The 25,395-nt window shown below is 46.7% G+C and overlaps 1 protein-coding gene across 1 annotated transcript in view; it reads right to left on the bottom strand.

The window, feature by feature from the left end:
• Positions 1–9,867, bottom strand: part of LOC119648845 (protein FAM214A) — a 142,376-nt gene extending 132,509 nt beyond the window's left edge. The window contains exon 1 of the mRNA XM_038050724.1: positions 8,567–9,867. The gene's annotated coding sequence lies outside the window, so the exon portion shown is untranslated. The remainder of the gene's footprint in view (positions 1–8,566) is intronic.
• Between the last annotated feature and the right edge of the window lie 15,528 nt (positions 9,868–25,395).

Raw genomic sequence — 25,395 nt, 5'->3', positions numbered from 1 at the left:
GCCAGAACTAGGTACCGGCCTTGTCCGGTGAAGATTACTCTTGAACAGCTCCTCGAAAGCCCTATCGTCTATAAGGCTAGAATTCTCTTTATCCAGAAGTATGTCCCAAAAGGCTTTCAAACGCTGTTCCAGCTCTTCCATTGATACATGGGTGGTATATTGTGTTACGGGAGATTCTGTCGGTCCTGAAACTATCCATCCCAGCCTGGTATTTTGGAGCAAGAAACATACAATGAAATTTCTATTGAAGAGTCAGATTGCGAAAACGAGGTCAACCAAAAGGCAGACCTAAACAACGGTGGCTTGATACGCTAGATGGGGATTTAAAAGCCTCGAGATTGCACCCAGATCAGGCATTCGATAGAGCCAAATGGCGAAGCCGATCACGACGAGCCGACCCCGCTTGTGAACGGGACAAAGGCTGAAGAAAAAGAAGAAGAAGAGGCAGATGATGCTACAGCTGATAGTAATGACTTCAACAAAGCCAAAGATGGGACCATATGGGTAAAAACTCAGCCACCAAGTTCAAGGATTCGTGCTCTTAATGTTGTACATTACAGCCAAAGGAAACCGAGCCCATTGATAACAGCAAATGATCCGCTACAAACATTCAAATCCGATTGCATTGCTTATTTTACGGGAAACAAACCGAAAAGGACAATAAGTGGCTAAGGAATGGAATGGTGATCACCCTCAGAAGCAAAAACAGTGGTAACCTTTTAATATGGCGGAGATGGATGCATTTTTGGCAATAATTTTGCATGCTGGGTTGTACGAGTCAAATAATGAGCTAGTCAAAGAATTCTGGGTAGCCTACCCATGCAGCTGCTATGTCATTGGACCGGTTTTTGTCTATGAAGAAATGTATCCGCTTTGACAACGTTATTTACCGTTATAAACCGTCAGTCAATTTTTGATTTTTTCGATTTTTAATGCTTGGGGTGCTACGCTCCAAACTAGGGATCCATGGACTAAAAAACGTGGGAGTAAGTTGCTCCTCATTTAGTCCGGTCCACCATCACGTGGGTGTGGACTTACGATCCCGCAGATCCTAAACAACCTAGCTTTAGCCTTAGTCTAGCTTAGACTACAACGACTGGCGTTTTAAGTCCAATATAACTCGCAACCTTGTCGTGTTTTTGCGATGATAAAAGGGAGCGTCTTTTCACCTTTTCACCTGGGGTCCCCAGGGACCTATTCACCGCATAAAGCGAAAAAAAAATATTCGCTAATCTGAGGGTTAAGGACGCAGTGCGTTAACAGAATAATAGTACACCTTTCATTTGATACCCCACATGGCTATCGATGAAAAAAAATAGTATCCGCCCTCCGTTAAAACTCACCGTAGAATGACGGCATCATGGATATAATAATCAATCAAGTTAAAACACAAGTCTGAACTTCATTAAGAAGGCTCCACCCACTCGCGGAGATCCTTCAGTGTTACACTACACGTCAATTCAGACTGTAGTGACTCAACTGTCCCCCATCCTTTCTCAAACAGGCGAGGCTTTGTGGTGAAGTGATCTAAACTAAAAAATGCTACAAATTTTTCCTTCAGCTTTTGTCCCGTTCAGGAGCAGGATTGACTCATCTCCATTGATTGCGTCATTTTGCCCGGACTGATCTAAGTAGAGTCGAGAGTCTCTCAAATCTAGCTTATGAAGTCACCGTTATTTTGACCAGACTTTTGGTCGTTCCAATTGACTCCGATGTTGGGATAAAACTTGGCAAGTAAGTTCTCGTCAGCGCGAATTATATGTGCATATCATCAAAATACTGAAAACAAGATAAAGTAACGACTCAATCCCAGGATCGAGGTCAATTTGGAATTATTTTTCTCTCATAAAAGACCGCAAAAGAAAGTTAAAATGCGGAAAAGGCTGTTTCAGTTCCTGGGTAGGATTCGCAATAGGGGGTCCTCAGGGATCGTCAACGATCCTTAACGGGTCGTTTACGATAAGGGAAGTGGCGTCCCCGAGCAAGTAAATCTGACCCCCTAGTTGGCATAATACCTGCGTCCTAGGTAGTAGCTTTGAAAAAGGTTCTCGGTGAAGAGCGAACTGCTAATGACCGATACATGCCGGGACACACTGGAAGCGACCGGGAACAGGCATGTACAATAATCACATTTTTTAAGGTTTTCATTCAAGGAGTACTAAATTTTTCACCAACATAGAAGACAGTGGGCACATGTCAAGTTCATGAAAACCCGACTATTAGTGTCAAAGTTATACCATCGAAAACGCCTCACAAGCAGTTTTTCCACGATCAGTGCAACCCCATATCGATTGCGGATATCCTCATTTCGGACGTGATCATAACGTGTCACGCCACCAGTGCAACATCTTCGTCCCCAATACCGCAAGACCCCGTTCATTGTCTTTTATAGTCGGCCAACACTCAGAACTGTAGAGAGCGGCAGACGCACGATATTGCGGTAAATTTTAGATTTTAGACGTTCGCTGATACGTCGATCACAAAGAACGCCAGTTGTGGAATACCACTTCATCTAGGTCGCATTAATGCGTGAAGCAATATCAAAACGCAGTTCTCAATTGGCTGATAACATTGTGTGTGTGTATATATGGTGGGGGAGAAGCTACAGCTTCTGAGGACTCAGGCCGTGTTGGCCCATTGTACTCGCCACCCCCGTCTAACGAAATATTCCGGATTCGTTAACGTATCGCAGGATTTCCGTTAGTGGATGTGATGCTACCCGTCGCAATTGGGGAACATCGGCACCAAAGATCTGATGCCCGATGCGTCCATAGGCGGGGCATTCACATAGGAAATGCTCCGTGGATTCCGCTTCCTCATTACAGGAGGGACACGTATCATCTTCGGTAATTCCTATTCTGAACATATGTCCAGTTAGTGAATTATGGCCTGTCAGAATCCCCACAATACACCTGCAAATCCTCCTGCTTTTCGACAGGATAAATTTTGCGGTACGTATGTTCGGTTCTGGCAGGAAAAGTTTGATGTGTCAAGCAGCATTTAGTCTCTGCCACCTGTCATTATGGGAAGCTTCTTCCCAGTTTTTGAAAACAGAATTAGCCAATGCTACTGATACTCCATCCCAGCATTGGGGAGATTGACCCCTCTTTCGTTAGAGCGTCAGAGATTTCATTTCCCTCTACGCCACAGTGACCACCCACAGTAGTTCCACCGTATTGAATCTAGATATAGAGTTGAAACGGTTTCTGCATTCCTGAACGATTTTCGAGGTGATCAAAGGACTGCTCAATGCCCTCAATGCAGCTTGGCTGCCACTGCAGATTACGATGCGCCTGCCCTTCAACCGCGCGTCAATCACCCAGTTTGCCGCCCTTAGGATCGCATAAACTTCGGCTTGAAAAACCGTTACATATTGTCCCAAAGGAAAAGCCCACTTCTCGTTTTTATTCGAGAGGTAGACTCCGGCTCCAGAACCCTCTTCTCTGATAACATTGACCCGAGATATTTAATTCGCTCAGTTCTGGGCAGGTTATTGAAGCTGACAGCACTGAGTAATTTAAATATTTCGAGTCAATGCTGTCAGCCAATGGAGAACTGCGTTATGCTTCTCACATAGGGAAACACAAAACCTTCTATATCTGAAGCGTCAAGCTTCCGGTTTCCCGACTTTTTTTTTTCTTCTAGAAGATGAGACGGGATTCGTCAGCAGTTTTATTTAAACACAGGGGATCTCTTTCCAGACAACATTGTCGAGGAGATGTTGAAGAGTGTTGACAGGTGGAGCCATGATGCCCATTACGTTCGGGTTCTTCTCGTTGCTAAGAAGTTAGAGCTCGACCGGTGGAAGAGCCGGATGGCAGGGAGTTCCTTGAACTGACATTTCTCTTCTTCCTCTCCCCTCCCGTTGGTGAAAGGAATTCCCTGATTTGAAGGCTCCGCAAGTCGGGAGAGTTCGGGAATTAGACCGAAGTAATGTGACAAACGGTTCCAGGTAAGCTCTCTGACGATGGAGAAGTGTTACTTATCGGGCACCGCTGCTATCTGGGTTCGGGACGACGTTCGACTTCGTGTTCTTGCCGAAGGCCGGGGGGACGGATTTGTCTGGATCCGGTGTTTAGGGATAACGTTTTTTAGCGTTTACCTGACGCCGAATGAGTCGATTCCGGACTTTCGGTGCCGGTTTGATGCTCTGGAGGACGCCGTTTCGAGCACGGAGGGACGAATCCTGGTTGGCGGTGATTTTAATGCCAGGGCTCTTGAATGGGGCATGCCTCAATCAGACTCCAGAAGAAAACGGGGGGTGGTGGTGTCGCAGCTGACACCGTCGTAAATTCAGTGATGAATCTGATAACGACGGCGTGTGAGGCTTCCATGCCCCGGAGAGGCCCCAGGCGCGACAAGCCTTCTATGTACTGGTGGACGGCAGAAATTGCCGACCTACGGAAGGAGTGTCATAAGCTCCGCCGTTTGGCACAACGTTTATACGCCGACGAGGAGGCATGTGCCATAAAGGCATAATATAGATCAGCAAAAAGGAGACTTCGCAGCGCTATAAATAAAAGCAAAGCCCGCGGCTGGCAAAATCTTGTTAATGAGGTGAATGATGACTCGTGGTGACTTGGCTATAACCTTGTCACTCGGAAAATCGGGGCTCTGCGGAAGCCCTGCATATTGAGCATCGACCAGATGGACCGCATTGTGCGGGCATTGTTCCCCAGACACCCTGTACGGGTTGATGTGAATAGCGCGGAAAGCGTCGTGGATTGCCCCCTTTTCACAATGGGAGAACTCGAAGAAGCGGTTCTCACTATGAAAAACAGGAAGGCGCCAGGTCCTGATAGCATCCCGGCGGAAGTTTACAAACTGGTGTTCCGCCAACGGCCAGAATTGCTGCTCGAAGCGTTCAACGCGTGCTTGAAGGAGGGCATTTTTCCTTGTCGCTGGAAAGTGGCCAGCCTCGCGTTGATCAGTAAGGGTAAACGAGACCCGGAGCTCCCGTCTGCATACCGATCGCTGTGTATGCTTGACACGGCCGGAAAAGTGCTCGAGAAGCTCATCAGGGGTAGACTCGCTGAAGCGACTCGTGCTGCCGGGGTCTTATCCGCAAGGCAGTTCGGGTTCAGAACAGTGAAATCTACAGTGGATGCTGTTATGGAGGTCGTAGATGCGTTTAATCGAGCCGGGGCACACCGCCGATCTCGACGGATAGTTCCCCTCATAACGCTTGATGTCAGAAATGCCTTCAATTCTGTAAGATGGACAGATATGCTAGGCACACTAGAGAACTCCTTTCACGTGCCAAGCTATCTCTTGCGGATATTGAGGGATTATCTGAAAGACCGCTCCCTGTTCTATGAGACGCTAGAGGGTCAGAGGAGGATGGAAATCACGTCGGGAGTAGCGCAGGGATCCATCCTAAGGCCGGACCTCTGGAACGCTTCCTACGATAGTCTGCTGAGACTCGATATGCCCGAAGAGTCGCGCCTGGTCGGTTATGCAGACGGCGTTGCGGCACTTGTTGCCGGACGCACTGTTGAACAGGCGCAAAGCAGACTTGGCATATTGATGCGACGGGTAAGCGGATGGATGACTGCTCACGGTTTCAACCTTGCGCTGGAAAAAACCGAAGTAGTCATCCTGACCAGAAAGAGAATCCCGACCTTGCGTCCCATATCGATCGACGAGTTGACAATAGAGTCAAAACCAGCGATTAAATACCTTGGTTTAATGCTCGACTCGAAGATGAGCTTCTTCGAGCAAATCAAAGCAGCCGCGGACAGAGCTGCAGCAGGAGTCGCGGCCTTGAGTCGGTTAATGGCGAATGTCAGGGGCCCTATATCAACTAGGAGACGTCTCCTCATGGGAGCAACGCAGACCGTCTTTCTCTATGGTGCGGAGGTATGGGCTGATGCCCTTGACAAGGAGGTGCATCGTAAACGCCTCGCTCAAGTGCAGAGGCGGGGAGCTTTGCGAGTGGCGTCTGCTTATCGCACCGTGAAGAACGTCAACGCACCCTTAACGAGTGGCAACTTTCTTGGCAAAATGAGCCAAGGGGCAAGTGCACTGCGCGGCTCATCGACAAATTAGACCCATGGTTGAACAGAAAGCACGGTGAGATTGATTACTTCCTTACCCAACTTCTAAGTGGGCATGGAGGTTTTCAGTCTTACCTGCACAGTGCTGGGAAGGCGCGATCTCCTGATTGTGTGTTCTGCAATAGAGTGGCGGATGGCGCTGAACACACCTTTTTCTCTTGCGAGAGGTGGGACGGCCTCCGCCAGCAACTTTATGCAGACACAGGGGGCTCTCTCCGGACAACATTGTCAGAGAGATGCTGAAGAGCGCTGGCAGCTAGAATTGTATTGCGCATTATGTTCGGGCTCTTCTTACTACGAAGAAGATTGAACTCGACCGACAGAGGGATCGGACGGTAAGGGGTTCCCTGGATTAACAACTCCCTTCCTCCCCTCCCCTCCCGTTGGTGAAAGGAATTTCCTGACTTGAAGGCTCCCAAAGCCGGGAGAGCGGGAGGGCTAGCCCGAAGTAATGTGTCAATGTGTCAAACGGTTCCAGGCTAGTTCTCTGATGACAGGGAGGTGTTTAGTTGGTAGTCCGCCAGCCTGCTGTGGCGGGAGTCCAACACTCTGTGCGTAAACGCATTCACCTACATAAATTACAAACGCTTCCCTCCGAAACATATTGCATCAGCAATGGGTCGCCCTCACCGTTTTTTTTTCGGCACAAATAGGTAGTTAACAAAGAACAGCTTTTATGCTCATTAATAACAAACTGTTTTGATAATTGCTCTTTGGATTTTCCAGAAAAACAACTACGATCAATTCTGCTAACGCAATTGTCATAATTTGATCGATTTAACTGTGCCATCTGAGGGGGCATCAATCATCAAACAAAGCAAACCATATTCAGAGACATTTACCTACCCAACAAGCCCACAAAGGACATTAGCTTCCTCCTTGCCAGTGTGGACGTTCCCGACCCGATTGCCCAAGTTCTGTATAAAATTGCAAAGACAGATTTTCACCCAATCTACGTAGCACAATAACCCGCTACAATGAAAACACAACCAAACGACTTCATTTTGAGAACATTTATTTTCGCACGAATGGGCCTGGCAGAGAAGAGCGAACAACGTATAACTTGTTTTTGGTGCTGCAACCAGAACAGTGCGAGCATACCCGCACACAATCGAAGTCTTGTGTCGTGCGCAGGGCACACTTCTCCCATGCTCGTGTCCCCGTACAGTGGATGCCGAAATTCAACAGACATGACCTTGTACGTCTGTCGCTTCTCTCGACTGGAAACAAAAATCAGCTGTGGGTAAACGTCAGCAGGCTAGGCTAGGCTAGGTAGCATAGGGGAAGCGGAGCACACAATAGGCAAACTGTTTTGATTTGATATACGGCGGCTATGTATGCTGGCCAAGAGCTCTGAGTGTCATGTGTGTGCGAAGAGTGATTTTCCCCAGTTTAGCATTATACCATTGATTTTACCTTCCTATGTACGTATCAGCTGAACAAAGAAAATTTCAAAATCTGGTAATACAACATATATTGCGATTGAATTTTCATTTAATCATGTTCATGGATGGATGAGGTGCGACTGTGATCCGCTAACGAGTTATATAATTCGTTGCAGTAGTGAGGGTTGCATTCTAAATAGAGTGAGTTTTGATAAAGCTTCGAATCAGACCTTAAGTGAGACACAATCTCAATTATCAGCAAACATTGCCAATACAAGGGGCGAACTGCAAACCCTTTCAATACTGGCCTTGTGCTAACACCTCGAAACCCAAGGTATTTGGTGCCAAGCAACTAGACTTGATGTAAATGGATAGAGATGCCCAGAGGGAATTGAAATGAAAACCGAATGTTCAGCTGATTAAGCAATGTTGTGCCCTTCACTGTTCGCTGTGTAACCTTTCACTCGTAATATTAATATCAATACCTTGTAATCAGAAAGTCTTGAACAGTAAAAAAAAACAAATGAAGCATATGTGGTGGAGGCAACTAGATTGAAGCAAAAGGTTCCTATTATTCGGCAGAGAATGCTTTTTGGTTTGGGTGTCAGGAAGGAGCTAGTTCTACCGAAACAAAAGAACGTGCCATCAGGTCTGGCTTCAAAAAGCAACAGTATCAGGACAGGTATCGGGATCAAAACCCACCTGGATTGGAACCTAAAACAAAAGTAACGTTTTGTCTGGTCAACTGCAAAAATAACGCTACCATTTACCTCTTTTAAGGACTGTGAGAAAACTGTATCCACAAAATTCTTCTGCCTGGATGGGTTCATCCATCACAAGGACGGAAAGTAAACAGAATTTTTCAATGGAAAGACATGAGAGCGCCTTTAAGTGACAGAAGAGCTCGATCCTTTCTTAGCTGTCCTTCCTTGCTAACCACTCCGAGTGCCACATATGCGCCAGGTTCTAGCTCACAAGCAGCCCCAGTTCCAGACTAACCAGCCACCACCCGAACAAACCGGACTATCTTCCCCTAATTCGCAAAAATCGCCCTGAAACTTGCCCAACGGGCCGCTTCCACTTTGCTGTCAAACTAACCCTTAAATTGTTGATTTTGCCACATACCTTTGTTCCGCTAGCGAAATCGTTTTGGTGCCGATTCTAACTGCTGGCCCGCTTGGGAAAATCGTTTCGGTTCGTTGTTTTTAATGATAAAAAGTCGTGCGCGTTGGAAAAGTTTAATGACTTGAAAATAAAACGAACAAAGTGCAGCAGTTCGTCTGCATATGCGATGTCCGACCCTTGGGCGACGTTGATAGTGCGATCTGTACTCGTCGAGATTTCTTTTTGGAGTTTCTGGTCTGGTTTTTGTTTGTCGTCTTCTTGTCTCAGTTCAACTTTGTTCTTGCGGACGGGGCAATATCGTTATGCTAGACGGGGTTGATCTCCCGGCGCGAGACGAATCAGTGGGGGAGCACACTCATCCACACACATATCGTCCTCATATGGACCGCGCGCACGACATACTCTCTCTCTTCGACCGATGTCGCATTCGGAACGCGAGAAACGAAACAACTCTCAATTAACGGACGCACACACTGACACGCCCCGTTATACTATCGTCGCCCCAGCTTCCACAACCCGTTCCAAAGTCGAACACTCGCCGTCGAACTTGACCATTTTCATTGCAGCCACTGGGCCACCTCCGAATTTTCCATCAATCAATCGAATCTGCCTGCGTGGTGGGTTCTTATCAACTACTAAAAGCGCTTGCCAACTGTTATCTGCTGCCGAGCTGCACAGGGGGGTACGTCTACGATCAGCTGCTCCGACCTCGGCTGGACGACGCTACACTTCGTCCAACACTCTCTCACCGTCTCGATTGCACTTCGCTACTTGATTCGTCCTGACACATCTTCTGCAGCGCATAATTCGCGTCTTGGCGACTTATCCACGCACTCGACACTGTCCAAGCCACTCCAAATCGTGTCAAACTCCGCACTGGGTCCCTCGACAGGCAACAAACTCAGCAGCGTAGATCGACGTACACACGCACAAGCCCCTTTCAAAAGTCCGCACTTGGCCCGCAATTGTCCACACAAAATACACAAGTTCTTGTCCTCGGGTTGCAGTTTTCGCCAACAAAGGATTCCTTGAGAAAAGACACACAAAACGTCTGTAAAACAACACAATATTCCTCCGTCTTTATTCCAAACAAAAAATTTTCTGCGACTGATGAAAGCGAGACAGAAAATCCGATGGGTGCGAGAACAAAAGAGAGAAAACAGTTTTAGTTGGCTGTCACTCTAGCACTGCAAACTGCAACCGTTCAACCTCGACTTCGATCCACACTCAGCCGTGTCCAATTTCCGTCTGTTCACTGAACGATCCAAGCTCGCTCGCACCAGTCCGTTCTCCTTCCTCGAAAAGCACTGCTACCGCGAATCACAACGCATGCACCCACACACTCGCAAAACGTACGTACTAAAGAAAATGCATTTTCCGTGCTTTTTCTCGCTTCAGCACACGAGCTGTTTGGTGTTTATTTCTGCTAGGTCAGTCACGGGGCTGCCAGGTGAGCATATCGCGATACCCTTCAAGTATTTAACAAGGACACAAGTTTTCGAGGATGTGAGACATAAGCCTGAAGTGAAGGGAAAAATGAAACGATTTAATTGGAATCAAACTTAATCAGAATTTCTCAGTTAACTATCGCGTTATTTGGTTATTGATTGCAGCCAAATGTTTTCATCGTAACCCAGACTCTCAAAGCTTGAGGGTGGCAGAAACAGCCTGAAATAATAAATTCATTGATGCCTTGTAATACGTAACTATTGCGATCTGATTGAAAGTCTCAATTTTCCGTTTTCTTTTACTGAGCAAAATAAATTTTTCAAAGCTTCCTCGACGATTACCTACCTTGACGTGGTGAGAGAGCTCAGTAAGGAAGATCCTCCAGGAAACGGGAGGTGACACCTGAAGCCAAGCGGTAATCAAAACCCCAAGCCAAGGTGTGACTACCGTGCCGAGGGCTGAATGGTCACAGGGGTTAAGATGTGGCCGTAAACGGTGAACCCTGGGTACCAGGCGACTCCCAGTTTCAACTAGCCTTGTCTCGGCAAAAAGGGGCTCTGCCGAGATCGACTTACTTTCCCCGGAAAAACTGAGGCCATGGCAGCCAACTATGAAAAAACAAAAAAACAAAAACACAAACCTACTAAGCAAACACAATTAAACTTCGATCGTGACGATCCAACCCCGAGTGAAGGGGCAACCCTGAGCTCATCGATGGAGAACCTGAGTCTAGACTCAGATTCCCCACTTATTCAAGTGGGAACCAATTCAATTGGGACCCAGTCCTTAACGGATGAGCCGAAGCAGGCCCCTTCTGTCAGTACTCCTGACCCCAGGCTCCAATCGGCGCCACCTGCTGAGGCTAAAGTCTTGCCCATGGGTCCACGGACAGCAAACTGCCTTCGGGCAAACCGCCTTCGGGCAAACCGCCTTCGGGCAAACCGCCTCCGGGCAACGCACAACCAAAGAGCTGTGCCAAGGTTGAGGGGAAAGGAGCGTTCGGGGCACCTGCGGCTAAGGGGAAACCGAAGCGGCAGCGGTCCTCGGACGATCCTAACTCTTCGACACAAAAGGCGGCAAAGAGGACTCGGCCGGCAACGGCTAGGCCTTCATTTGCAGTCAAGGCTATCGAAGCCGATGGATGGGTCCTGTATGACGACTCTAATCCATCCGGCTACGATACTGAGCAGTGCGAACAGCTTAGGAGGAAACTCCTCCTAGCTGTAAGGACTGCGTCCGCGCAAGGCATTAAGCTTTGCTTTGAGTCGGTAGGTGTATACCGTAAAATGTTACGGCTGAACTTTGCCGACGAAGACACGAACGAGTGGCTCAGGCAGTACTGCTCCTCCCTTAACGATGTGTGGGAGGGTGTGCGACTAACCTTGAAAAGGGTCTCTGAGCTTCCATCGATCAAAAAGTGCTTTCTCTGGCTTCCAGAAGAAAAGCAAAATGGCGTTGGGGTTCTGGAACAACTTGGTGTACAGAACAACCTTAACACTTCCACCTGGTTGCTGCTAGGCAGCAAAACAGGACAGAGAACCGATAGGCCGGGAACTTTTCTCACTATCGGCGTTCCCGAACCTGATGTTAAGAAAGTTCGGGAAAAATCGGGTTGACGGCTCTACTATGGGCTGGGGACCGTCACGTTACAAGTGTCGGCTCCTAAAACCATTGACGGGGACATGCAGCCCCCGGCATCTACATCTGAAACGTAAATGAGGTGCCACATTTCCCAAGTAAATGTGCAGCATTGTAAAGCGGCGACTGAACTTATCAGTCGTCGGATCAATAGCTGCAAGACATTTATGTACCTCATACAAGAACCGTGGGTTGTTGGTGGGGCAGTCAGGGGCCTAAACTTCCAACATGTTGACCTATTGTATGCCAATGGAAGCGATCGACCCCGCCCTGCATGGTAGTCTCCAAAGACTTCCAGGCTAACCTGGTTAACGACCTATGTGATGGCGACACCACATCGGCTAAGCTAACCATAAAAAGTCAACAGGGAGATAAAGAGATACTATGGTGCTCTGCATATTTCCCCTACGACGCAGAAGACGTTCCCAGCGGAACATTCATCAGAGCTATCCAATATACCAAAAGTAGAGGCGTAGGGGTAATAGCAGGATGTGATGTCAACGCTCACCACATATGCTGGGGAAGTTCGAACATCAATGCAAGAGGATCGAGACTACTGGAGTATCTAGTAGGAACCGATTTGCAGATCCTAAATGTGGGTAATGAACCCACTTTCTTCAACGTGGTCAGGCAAGAGGTCATCGACATCACGGTGGCATCTCCTGACATCGCGGCTCTGATCGGAGAGTGGAGAGTATCAAACGATATCACACTCTCGGATCACAGACGCATTGATTTCGTTATGGGCATGGATCTACCTCCACCCACTCCATTTCGGAATCCGAGGAAGACAGATTGGGTAATGTATCAAACAGAATTGAGCGCCCGAGTCACGATCCCTGGGAAGCGCATCAAATCCATTGCTGGAATTGAGAAGACAACCCAGATGATCACAACTAGCATGAGAGAAGCTTTCGAAGAAAGCTGTCCACTCAAGATGCCAAAGAAGGGTAAAACACCATAGTGGAACTCGGATTTGGCAAAACAGAGGAGAACGACAAGGATGCTCCTCAATCGTGCTCTGAAGGGTGAATCAAGCACTAGCTGGAATCGCTATAAAGAGGCACAGAAGGCTCTAAAGAAGAGCATAAGATCGGCCAAACGATCATCTTGGAGAAGCTTTTGCGAAGAGACTAACTCTCTTGAGGCAACCTCAAAGCTGAAGCGGATTCTGGTCAAAGAACGTAGCCAGAAACTGGGTTACTTACGTTTACAGAATGGGAAGTATACAGAAAGCGATGAAGAAACGGCAAATCATTTGCTTGAAGTACACTTCCCAGGCAGCATCCAAAATCTAATCTCGGGCCCAACAGGTGCATACAGCCCTCAACCGAGAGATTGGAATCTGGCATGCAAAGTAGTATCACTGGAGCAAGTGAAATGGGCATTTAACTCGTTCCATAGATATAAGTCTGCAGGTCCGGATGGCATCATCCCTGCGCTAGTAATAGAAGGAATGGATGCCCTGGGTCTACACATTCGGAATATATATCGGGCATGCCTAGCACACGCTTATATTCCAATTATATGGCGGGATGTGAAGGTGTTGTTCATTCCCAAACTAGGAAAACCCACCTACACAGACGCAAAAAGCTTTCGACTGATCAGCCTAACGTCCTTTCTGCTAAAAGGACTAGAAAGATTAGTAGATCGGTTCATAAGGGATACACACATTCCTAAATGGCCACTTCACCATAGGCAACACGCCTACCAGAAAGGCAAATCCACGGAGACAACACTCCATGAACTTGAAATTGAAAAGGCGATGTCCGAAAAAGAATACGCCTTAGGGGCATTCATGGACATCGAAGGTGCCTTCAATTATGCCTCATTTGCGGCAATTTGTGATGCGGCAAGACAGCATGAAATCGAACCGCTGCTAATCAGTTGGATCCTTCACATGCTAGAGTGGAGAAAAATCCACATATCGGTCGGCCACAAGTCTATTGAAGCAGGATGTCTCAGGGGCTGCCCACAGGGAGGGGTTCTCTCTCCACTGTTATGGCTCTTGGTGATGGATACCCTGCTGTGGCTCCTGCAGGACAAAAAAGTCTTCGCGCAAGCATTTGCGGACGACCTAGCCGTAATAATTACCGGCAAGTTTGCGGACACAGTATGTGACTGCTTGAATGCAACTCTGCATGTAATCTACAGCTGGTGCCTCCGCAATGGACTCACGGTGAACGCTAGGAAGACTGGACTAGTTATGTTCACTAGGATCGTCAGGTGGGGCAGCTATACGCTACCCAACTTAGCAAGGGCGGAAATCCAGCTGGCACAAACAGTCAAGTACTTAGGAGTACATTTCGACTCCAAGTTAACGTGGAAGCATCATATCCAGGAACAATACCAGAAATCCTGCAGATTGCTCTGGTGCTGTAGGAATGCGATAGGTAAGACCTGGGGACTTTCACCTAAACGGATATATTGGATGTATACATCCATAATAAAACCCATTTTGATGTATGCATGCATCGTGTGTCCGAATAGCTCAGTGGTTAGAGCACTGGGTTGTCATACGGAAGGCCGCGGTTCAAATCTCGCTGGTGGCAGTGGGATTTGTATCGTGACTTAACGTCGGATACCAGTCGACTCAGCTGTGAATGAGTACCTGAGTAAAATCAGGGTAATAATCTCGGACGAGCGCAATGCTGACCACATTGCCTCCTACAGTTCACTATAGTGTACCGTTACGGTCTTGAATGAAGTGCTCTAACACACTTCAAGGCCCTGATCCAATATGGATTGTTGCGCCAACGATTATTATTATTATTATGCATCGTCTGGTGGCCAAGACTGAACTTTGCTAACAGCAGGAAGCTGCTAACGCAGATTCAGAGACTTGGTTGCCTAAGTATTACTGGAGCAATGAGTACTACGCCGACTGCAGCACTTGAAGCCATCCTAAATTTACCCCCCATCCACTTGGAGGTGAAACGGAAAGCAGCCAACGACGCATATAGGCTCGATACCATTGGGGCGTGAAAAGGCGGCCAATCCAACGGGCATGCGTCTATATGGAAATTCCTTGAAAAACATCCGGTAGCCCTGATGTCGACCGATCATATGGTTTCCAGATTCGTCTTTGAAAAGACATACACTGTCGTATTCACCGAAAGAGAAGAATGGTCGACAAGTGGCCATGAGTCTTTTCAGATTACAGACCTAATAATCTTCACCGACGGGTCAGTCACGGAGGATGGATCGGGTGCAGGCGTGTTCTCGAAGAATCCGATTATAGAACTGGTCCGACCCCTCGGAAAAATGACGACCATATTCCAGGCGGAGATATATGCCATTTTATTGGCAGCAGAAGAATGTATGCGACAAAAATGGAGGGGTCGCACCATTCGAATCTGTTCCGACAGTCGGGCGGCATTATCAGCACTAAATGACAACAACATATCAAGCCAGTTGGTGTGGAGTTGTCATCAGGTGCTGCTGAAACTTGGCCGACTGAACGAAACATTCCTGATGTGGGTGTCGGGGCACTCTAACATTGCCGGTAATGAGGGGGCTGATAGACTGGCTCGCCGAGGATCTGGATCCACAATGGTGGGGCCAGAACCAGCTCTGGGAATCCGACCATCTACTGTCAAGTCTACTCTGAAGGATGAAATTGCAAGGATTCACGCAACCGAGTGGAGAAATTTGGACTCTTGCCAGCAAGCGAAAATCCTTGTGAAGGAGCCTAGGGCCATTAGAGCGGCATTTTTGTTGTCCCTTAAGAAGTGGGACATGAAAACCCTAGTAGGGCTTTTGACGGGACACTGCCCCTTGAAACTACCATATGGAAAAGATTGAGGTACTGGTTTCGGCTGTGTGCAGCCAATGTGAGGAGGAGGAGGAGACAGCCCTGCACTTTTTATGCAGCTGCCCGGCATCCTCAGATCTCAGACGAAGACACCTTGGCAAGGTTTTCTTCAATGAAGAATCTGCACACTCTCTGCCTCTTGAGAATGTTCTCAGATTCGCTAAAGCCTGTGAACACCGTAGGCGGGAAGCCATTGAATAGGCAACTTACGGGGATAGTACAATGGGCCTAATAATGGCCTGAGTGCTCGGAGCTGCGGCTCCCCCCATTTAACTAAACTAACTAACCCAGACTCTCAAAGCTTGAGGGTGGCAGAAACAGCCTGAATTAATAAATTCATTGATGCCTTGTAATACGTACCTATTGCGATCTGATTGAAAGTCTCAATTTTCCGTTTGCTTTTACTGAACAAAATAAATTTTTCAAAGATTATCCTTATCAGGTGTAAAACAAAACCTTATTGAAATCGGTTCAAAGTCTGTCCGTCCGTCTGTCTGTCTGTTTTTTTCAGGAGATATAAATTTTCAAAAGACCTTGCGTGTGGGATTTTTACTTACTAAAACCACCCCCGGCCCCGTGGAACCACCGCAAGGTATTACATCACGGGGCGGAGTCAGCTCACTGTAGCTTCGTCACCTTTCTTCTCTAGACAGCGTACCTAATTGCGCCTTTCTCCTTTCCGGTATCCGGTCTACGTCTGCCTTAATAAGGAACTCCAGACATTCCGGTTTCGTGCCGAGATCCACCAATTCGATATCCCTAAAAGCTGCCTGGCGTCATCGTTGCATCTTGGGTCTACCCTCTTCTTCTTTTTCTAGACTTTCCGGGCTGGATCATCCTCATCCATACGGATTTATCCACAACCTGACAGTCATGGTATCGCTTATAGATTTCGTCATTATGTAGGCTACGGAATCATCCATCCTCATGTAAGGCCAAAAATTCTTCGGAGGATTCTTCTCTCGAACGCGGCCAAGAGTTCGCAATTTTTCTTGCTAAGAACCCAAGTTTCCGAGGAATACATGAGGACTGGCAAGATCATGGTCTTGTACAGTAAGAGCTTTGACAGTTTTTGTAAGCTGAAATAGGCTCTGTTGGCTGACAACAACTGTGCACGGATTTCATCATCGTAGCTGTTATTGGTTGTGATTTTCGATCCTAGATAGGAGAAAATATCAACCGTCTCAAAGTTGAAGTTGTATTCTCCTGTCTTCATTGTTTTAGTTTGACCAGTGCGATTCGATGTTGTTCATTCTTTTGATTTTGGCGCTGACGTTGCAACCATATACTTCGCCTTGCCTTCATTGATGTGCAGCCCAAGATCTCGCGCCGTCTGCTCGATCTGGATGAAAGCAGTTTGTACGTCTCGGGTGGTTTCTCCCATGATGTCGATATCGTCGGCATAGGCTAGTAGTTGGGTGGGCTTAAAAAGGATCGTACCTCTTGCATTTACCTCAGCATTACGGATCACTTTCTCGAGGGCCAAGTTAAAGAGGACGCAGGGTAGGGCATCCCCTTGTCGTAGACCGTTGTTGATGTCGAATGGTCTTGAGAGTGATCCTGCTGCTTTTATCTGGCCTCGCACATTGGTCAGGGTCAGCCTAGTCAGTCTTATTAATTTCGTCGGGATACCGAATTCTCTCATGGCCGTGTACAATTTTAACCTGGCTATGCTATCATAGGCGGCTATAAAGTCGATGAACAGATGGTGCAACTGTTGTCCATATCTTTTCCATATAATAGTTTAAGAAGCAGTGTCCCGTTAAAAGCCCTGCTAGGATTTTTATGTTCCACTTCTTAAGAGACAACAAAAATGTCGGTCTGGTGAACCCAGGTTCTTTCACAAGGATTTTTGCTTACCGGCAAGGGTTCAAATTTCTCCACTCGACTGGGTGAATCCTTGCAATTTCACCTTTCAAAGTAGATTTGACAGTGGATGGCCGGATGGCAAAAGCTGGTTCTGGCTTCACCATTGTGGATCCAGACCCTCGGCGAGCCAGTCTGTCAGCCTCCTCGTTACCAGGGATGTTTGAGTGCCCTGGTACCCATATCAAGAATGTTTCGTTCAGTCGGCCAAGTTTCAGCAGCATCTGATGACAACTCCACACCAACTGGCTTGATATGTCGTTGCTGTTTAGTCCTGATAATGTTGTCCGACTGTCGGAACAGATTCGAATGGTGCGACCCCTCCATTTTTGTCGCATACATTCTTCTGCTGCCAATGAAACGGCATATATCTCCGACTGGAATATGGTCGTCATTTTTCCGAGGGGTCGGGCCAGTTCTATAATCGGATTCTCCGAGAACACACCTGCACCCGATCCTCCGTGACTGACCCGTCGGTGAAGATTGTCAGTTAAATAGCTATGGACAATAGCAACAGGATAGGCGGGAATAGGGATTTGCGTATTAGATCCAATTGGCCGAATTGAATGCATTTTTTACGTCCAAGGTTACTACCACGCAATATTTGCTGGTACCATCCTTTCCGTGGATTGTATCTTCGGCCAAGTCAGCAACCAATTTGATGACATAAATGGTTGATCTGGCCTTCCGGAGTCCATACTGCCGATCTGAAAAGCCTCCTTGGTTGTCAACAACCAGGATTAATCTATCATAGATTAATCGCTCTAACCTTTTCCCCACAGTGTCCAGAAGATATATGAGTCTGTATATGGATGGTTTCCCTAGCGGTTTACCAGGCTTAGACAGAAGTAGCAACTACTGCCACCAAACGTGCACGCCTGACAAAGGTCAGGTCTGTAACCGAGCCAGAACCCCTTTTCTGAAGTTTTTTTACAACACCTTCGTTAGCCAAAACTGTGTCTACCCGCGCAAAAGCTTCTAATAAACTGCATTTGATTCTCTGCTACCCAACTCATGGGCCCAAGCGTTAAAATCATCAGCAATCACCTTTGGGCTTCGTCCCCTTGCGTCGAGAACAGGATTATCAAGCATTTCCTCGAATCCAGACAGTGTTAAACTCGGTGGGGCAAAGCAACTGCATTTATACACCACTTATTTTCGCGAGGTCATTGGCTGCCTGACTTATAGTACATTGTATGACCTGATGACCGCAAGCCCATATCGTCGCTCCACCACTCGAATCTGTGACCCATACATCACCGTCACAGTTTCTGTAGGGTTCATTTATGATGGCAATTTCCATCTGACATTCATAAGTGGTCTGCTCAAGTAAGTCCTGTGCGACCCTGCAATGATTGAGGTTTATTTGCATAAAACTCATTTTTTCATTGCAGTCAATACCTTCCTGAATTCCGTACATTTTCCACTTTCGGCAATATGCCGGCTATCCTGTTCCTCTTTTACTTCACGCAATAGGCATTTCCCTATTGCACTCTCTGGCAATATGGCCTTCCTCCATCTGCGATCTATTATAAATTACTCTAATAGCCCTCACCCACCATATTCTTAATGATTTGGTGCACGCTATGCTTGTCCTTGATAAACTCGGGTAGCTCAAATATTTTTGTCCCAAGCTGGGTGAAGGATAATTTCTCCGGATCGAGACTCTGCTCTCTATGAGTTCCGAACAGGTTACTTCTTTTATGCGTTCCTTCACTTTTTGCCTGCATCTTATCCTTTACTGTCTTTGACATTGGGGGAAATCCCAGAGTTGACGAACTTCTTTTCAATGGGTTCTTTCTTTGCCCTAAAGAACCTCCTGCTGTCGCGCCCCTTGAACATACGCGGTGGGCGTTATCATCGTTTTTATCGTCCAACGATCTGCCTTCAACTCATCTTTGTTTGGCCGTGTTACCGGTGTTTTCAGTAAGGTGATTCTAGGCTTGAACACCACCTTCTTTCTTCCTCAGGCAAGTGGAGAAATAGGCTCTGTTGAGAGGATTTTCAACCCTGAATAGGAGAAATTTTCAACGATCTCAAAGTTTTAGTCTCCCATCTTTATCCCGCGGCAGGCCAACCAAAAAAAATGCATTTAATGTCGTTAAAAAGAAAATGTTAATCGATGCGGCAGGACGTGCCCCGGTCCCCATCAGGTCGCAAATAAATTAATCCGAGCAAACAGACACGTCTCTGCACGCTAGATATTGGCACCCTAACTGGAAAGACCGAGCAACTCGCAAGAGCCATTTGAAAAAGGTGCATTGATATTTGCGCTTTACAGAAAACCTGATTGTCTGGTGCTAAAGTTGCGGCATATAATGTGAAGGGGGTAAAAATGGCTGAAAATTTTTCTATTTTGGTAATCCAAACACTCAATACGGTGCTGGCATTGCCTGCTCTGAGAGTTCTCGTGATACAATCAAGAAGGTTGAGTGATTCGGTGACCGGCTAATGAAACTCGGCCCTCAGCTGATCGCATTCTGTTTTAGGGTACATCCTCTCCATTTCTTTGCGCTCTTCTTGCGCGTGTTTCTCTCAGGAGTTGGAGTTGTATCCGCACAATTGTCCTGACCGAAGTCCAGTTTGCCTTCGACCTGAGCACTTTTCGGATTTAGTTTTGGGGGCTCACGCCGACTGCCACAGCGTCGTTCAGGCTTTTTCTCTCCTCGTGGAATCTCGGGCACTTAAACAGCACATGCTCGGGGGCTCCTAGGATCCCACGACATCTGTAACCGTTCGGGGAATCATCCACACCGATACGATGTAGATACGTTCGGTTTAAACCACCGTGTCCAGTGAGAAACTGCGTGAGGTGATAGTTCACCTCCTCTTGTCATCGATCAAGCCATTCCATAATATCAGGAATAAGCTTGTACGTCCACCGAACCTTCGACGACTTGTCTCACCGTCGTTGCCAGAGTCTATGCGACTTCTGTAGTCCCGGAAGCTCGAAACCTTTTTCAGTGCTGCGCGGACATCCTCCTTCGTGATAACCACATCGATGTCCTTGCACTAGACAGTTACCTCCTGCCGTCTGGTGCTTTATTCAGCCTGCTGGGCAAGGGATTTTTCCATCTGACTAAAGAATTTGTCCGCTATTTTGTCATTAGGCTTCTTTAGCTCCAGCATGAGGTCTCCCTTCTGTGTCCGCCTAATTCGGTTGACGCTGTTTCCTCGATCCCTAAGCTCTAGGTCCGATTTAACTTCCTTAAGGATGTCGACATAAGTTGCTTCCCTCTTTTTGTAAATGACGATCATTTCTGGCCGTATCCTCCTCTCGTTCCTCTTTTTGGAGACAACCTTGCTCCAGTCTTCCGTGTCTCGTACTTCCCGCTCTGCCTCATTTGCAGGTATCACAGCTACCGCCTTTTTGTTTGACATCTTTGGCTGTTTTCAATGCCTGCTCCGGTTTCTTTGGGGAAGGGCGTTTTATCCGTTTGAGGATCTGTTGGGGTCTAGGTATTTCACCTATCTCCTTGCGGCTTCTTTTTCCAGCGTTCTCGCCAAGGAACCTTTGCAGACGAGGTGTCATGTTATTATTCTTCAAAGTTTGTTAACGTGTCAAGTGCATCCTCATTCTTTACGCAGAGTGTTCCTCGTATTAAAATTAAATGGATATCAATAAATTGCCTTCACTATTAGTGGTAAGAACCACTTTGAATAAAATGGCAAACCAATTTCATCAGTTGCTTTGGTTATGCTCATGATCTCAGTGAGCTGGCAACATTAGTCACTTTTCAGCCAACACTTCATTTTCTCTCTTTGAGTTTTTGCCAACGCAAATCATGCCCACGATCGTGATCGAATATCAAATATCTTTGACGAATGGGACGCGTATTAGTTGCTGTAATAAGCAAAATGTCGCGAAAATGGGTCAAATGATTTTGCTTTGCCCTAAATCAGAATTGCAATTCTATGGAAAAACAATTTCCGCCAGGAATAGGCTTTCTCGCTCTAGCAACGATTCGGCTATTTGCATAGAAAAATGCATTCTGCCTGCATCGCATGCTCTATTTCCACTTCCACTTAATTTTCCTTTATCGACATTTCACACTAGCGCGACTTGTAATGTTGCCATTGTATAGACACACTTTGTGACATCATACGCACACACGCATCCAATCGAAAGCTCCCAAGGGTGGGGGTTGTAATTCCCTATTAGACGTCATATGGTGGAAACGGAACGCACCAGCGCATCAGCTGGCCGACGACGAGTGGAATCATATGGAAACGGGGGATGTGACATAATTGATAAATATATACACGACGCGAAGGAGAACAGGTTTTTCGTGTAAATGCATTGGGACGAAGTTGAGAACGGTACAGTTCGTGTGCCATGGGAAATCTATTGGACGGAGGTGGAGCGTGCGTGTGTGAGTTGATGATATTAGGCTGAGGGGTAGAAGAGGTCAACTATGTAGACGATTTCGCTTTTCGTCATGATCAGCTGGGTTTGTTTTCATTTTTTGCTTGTGGAGGGGATTCATGTGCGCCTGTAAAAACTGTAAACAATAAACGTCTGTTTTGCAGTGGTTTCTAACTTCACTTCTGTGCGAGCGTTGGTGTCTTCTGTCAAATTTGTAATTTTTCCTTTGTTGCAAATTGGCAGCATATTGCTGATGTGATATGTTTGAATCTTATTTAAGGGGGTCATCCCGTGTGAAGGTCGTTTTTTTTGCCTTTTTTTGAAAAATTATTTTGAACCATATGTTTATTGATATCTCTAGTATATGTGATAAATTTTTCAGCTTGATTTCTTAGCTAATTTTCGGAATACGTGTCAATTTATGCACCCATCTCCCAAAAAAAGGTGTTTTTCTGCTGCCACGCTGGAGGGCGCTGTGTTCATTTGAGGAAAAAAACTAAACGGCATTTTAATGTGGACAATATTCCACGGTCCGCAAACTAGGATAATTAGAAAATATTAAAAGGTAAATTTTTGGTGGGCTTTTAAACTTAATTTTTTGAATTTTGGTGTTTTTTTACGGCTTTTTTTATGAATAAAAAAAAAACGACCAGTCCAATTGCAATTATCCTAGTTTGCGGACCGTAGAAATATGTACTAAAGAAGCCATGAAAATTTCAAAGAATTTGGTTGGATAGATTTTGAGCTATGGTGGCAGCCGATTTTCAAGATGCAGTTTCGAGAAAACCGCATTTGAAAATTTAAATGTGATTATCAACAGTAAAATTTTAGCTCACCTCAATCTGCTATACCTGATCCATTTCTTCAAAAAAGTCTTGTAAGGCCGATTGTTGCTCTCGGGTGTCAATTGTGGCTCTTTTAGCGAGGTGAGTCGATCGTCGTTCGGATTGCCAAATTCGCGCTTCATTACAGCGGTCGGCATAAACCTGACATATGTGACCAACTTGACATCCCATTGTCACTAGGATTTTGAGAATGTCATTGAATCCTTCATTGAAAATAATTCATCATCATCATCATCAACGGCGCAACAACTGGTATCCGGTCTAGGCCTGCCTTAATAAGGAACTCCAGACATCCCGGTTTTGCGCCGAGGTCCACCAATTCGATATCCCTAAAGGCTGTCTGGCGTCCTGACCCACGCCATTGCTCCATCTTAGGCAGGGTCTGCCTCGTCTTCTTTTTCTACCACAGATATTGCCCTTATAGACTTTCTGGGCTGGATCATCCTCATCCATACGGATTAAGTGACCCGTCCACCGTATCCCATTGAGCCGGATTTTACCCACAATCGGACGGTCATGGTATCGCTCATAGATTTCGTCGTTATATAGGCTACGGAATCGTTCATCCTCATGTAGGGGACCAAAAATTCTTCGGAGGATTTTTCTCTCGAACGCGGCCAAGAGTTCGCAATTCTTCTTGCTAAGGGCCCAAGTCTCCGAGGAATACATGAGGACTGGCAAGATCATTGGCTTGTACAGTAACAGCTTTGACCCTATGGTGAGACGTTTCGAGTGGAACAGTTTTTGTAAGCTGAAATAGGCTTTGTTAGCTGACAACAACCGTGCGCGGATTTCCTCATCGTAACTGTTATCGGTTGTGATTTTCGACCCTAGATAGGAGAAATTATCAACGGTCTCCAAGTTGTATTCTACTATCCTTATTCTTCCTGTTTGATCAGTGCGATTTGATGTTGTTGGTTGTTAGTTTTCGATGCTGACATTGCCACCATATATTTTGTCTTGCCTTCATTGATGTGCAGCCCAAGATCTCGCGCCAATCAGCGCCTGCTCGATCTGGATGAAGGCAGTTTGTACGTCTCGGGTGGTTCTTCCCATGATATCGATATCGTCAGCATAGGCCAATAGTTGGGTGGACTTAAAGTGGATCGTACCTCTTCCATTTACCTCAGCATCACGGATCACTTTCTCGTGGGCCAGGTTAAAGAGGACGCATGATAACGCATCCCCTTGTCGTAGACCGTTGTTGATGTCGAATGGTCTTGAGAGTGATCCTGCTGCTTTTATCTGGCCTCGCACATTGGTCAGGGTCAGCCTAGTCAGTCTTATGAATTTTGTCGGAATATCGAATTCTCTCATGGTCGTGTACAGTTTTACCCTGGCTATGCTATCATAGGCGGCTTTAAAGTCGATGAACAGATGATGCAACTGCTGTCCATATTCGAACAGTTTTTCCATCGCTTGCTGCAGAGAGAAAATCTGATCTGTTGCTGATTTGCCTGGAGTGAAGTCTCTTTGGTATGGGCCAATGATGTTGTGGGTGTATGGGGCTATCCGACGTAGCAAGATAGCGGAGAATATCTTATAGATGGTACTCAGCAACGTTATACCTCTATAATTGCTGCACTGTGTGATATCTCCCTTTTTATGTATGAGACAGATAATGCCTCGTTGCCAATCGTCAGGCATTGATTCGCTGCCCCATACCTTGAGCACAAGTTGATGAACCACTTGGTGTAATTGGTCGTCTCCATATTTAACCAATTCGGCTGTAATTCCATCGGCTCCTGGCGACTTAGCCGATGAATTGCACGGGCTGTTTCTCCTAAACTTAGTGGTGGCAGTTTTTATCCGTCGTCTTCAGTTGGCGGGGCCTCCAACTCGCCGATGTTCTGGTTGTTCAGTAGCTCATCAAAGTACTCAACCCATCGCTCTATTATGCCCATTCTGTCGGAAATCAGATTTCCCTCTTTGTCTCGGCAGGATGAGCATCGAGGTGTATAAGGCTTCATCCTGCTGACTTATTGGTAAAAGTTGCGCGCCTGGTTCGGTTGCTCCCTGTACTTTTCTAGTTCACAGATTTGTTGGTTCTCCCAGGCTTCCTTTTTCCGTCTGTGAAATCGCTTCTCCGCTCGACGGAGTTCGTGATAAGGCTCCGCGCGTGACCGCGTTCTTTGAGAATGCAACATTACTCGGTATGCGACATTCTTCCGTTCCGTTGCTAGCTTACATTCATCGTCAAACCAGCCGTTCCGACTCTTCTTGCGGCTGGGGCCAAGTATGTTTGTGGCCGTATCAATGATAACGTTCTTCAGGTGGTTGTGAAGATCATTTGTTGATGCTTCATCTCCAGGGCCTCTGTTGACTGCGGTTATTGCGGCATCCATTTCCCTCTTATAGGTGTCGCGGAGGGCTGTGTTGTGGATGGCTTCAGTGTTAACTATCACCTGATTGTCAGAGGGGATTCTAGGTGGTATTGTTATTCGAGCTCGGAGCACCATGCCAATGAGATAGTGATCCGAGTCTATATTGGCCCCCCTATATGTTATGACATTCATCAAGGCTGAGAGGTGGCGGCGTTCGATCAACACGTGGTCAATTTGGTTGAAAGTGGTCCCGTCTGGAGAGGCCCACGTATGTTTGTGGACCGCTTTCCGCGCAAACCAGGTACTTCCAACAACCATTTCGTGTGACCCTGCTAATTGAATAATCCGCAGTCCGTTATCATTTGTTTTTTCGTGTAAGTTATGGGAGCCAACGTATCGCCTTCCCTACTTGGCTGTTAAAATCCCCAAGTATGATTTTGATAACATATCTGGGACAGGCTTCGAGGGTTCGTTCTACTGCCTCGTAGAAGGTATCCTTCTCCGACTCTGCAGTCTCCTCTGTAGGG

This window comes from Hermetia illucens, chromosome 1, assembly GCF_905115235.1.
Source record: "Hermetia illucens chromosome 1, iHerIll2.2.curated.20191125, whole genome shotgun sequence".
NCBI classification, from domain to species: domain Eukaryota; kingdom Metazoa; phylum Arthropoda; class Insecta; order Diptera; family Stratiomyidae; genus Hermetia; species Hermetia illucens.
Note: the sequence above shows the minus strand (reverse complement) of the source record. Positions and strands in the feature narration are given on the sequence as shown.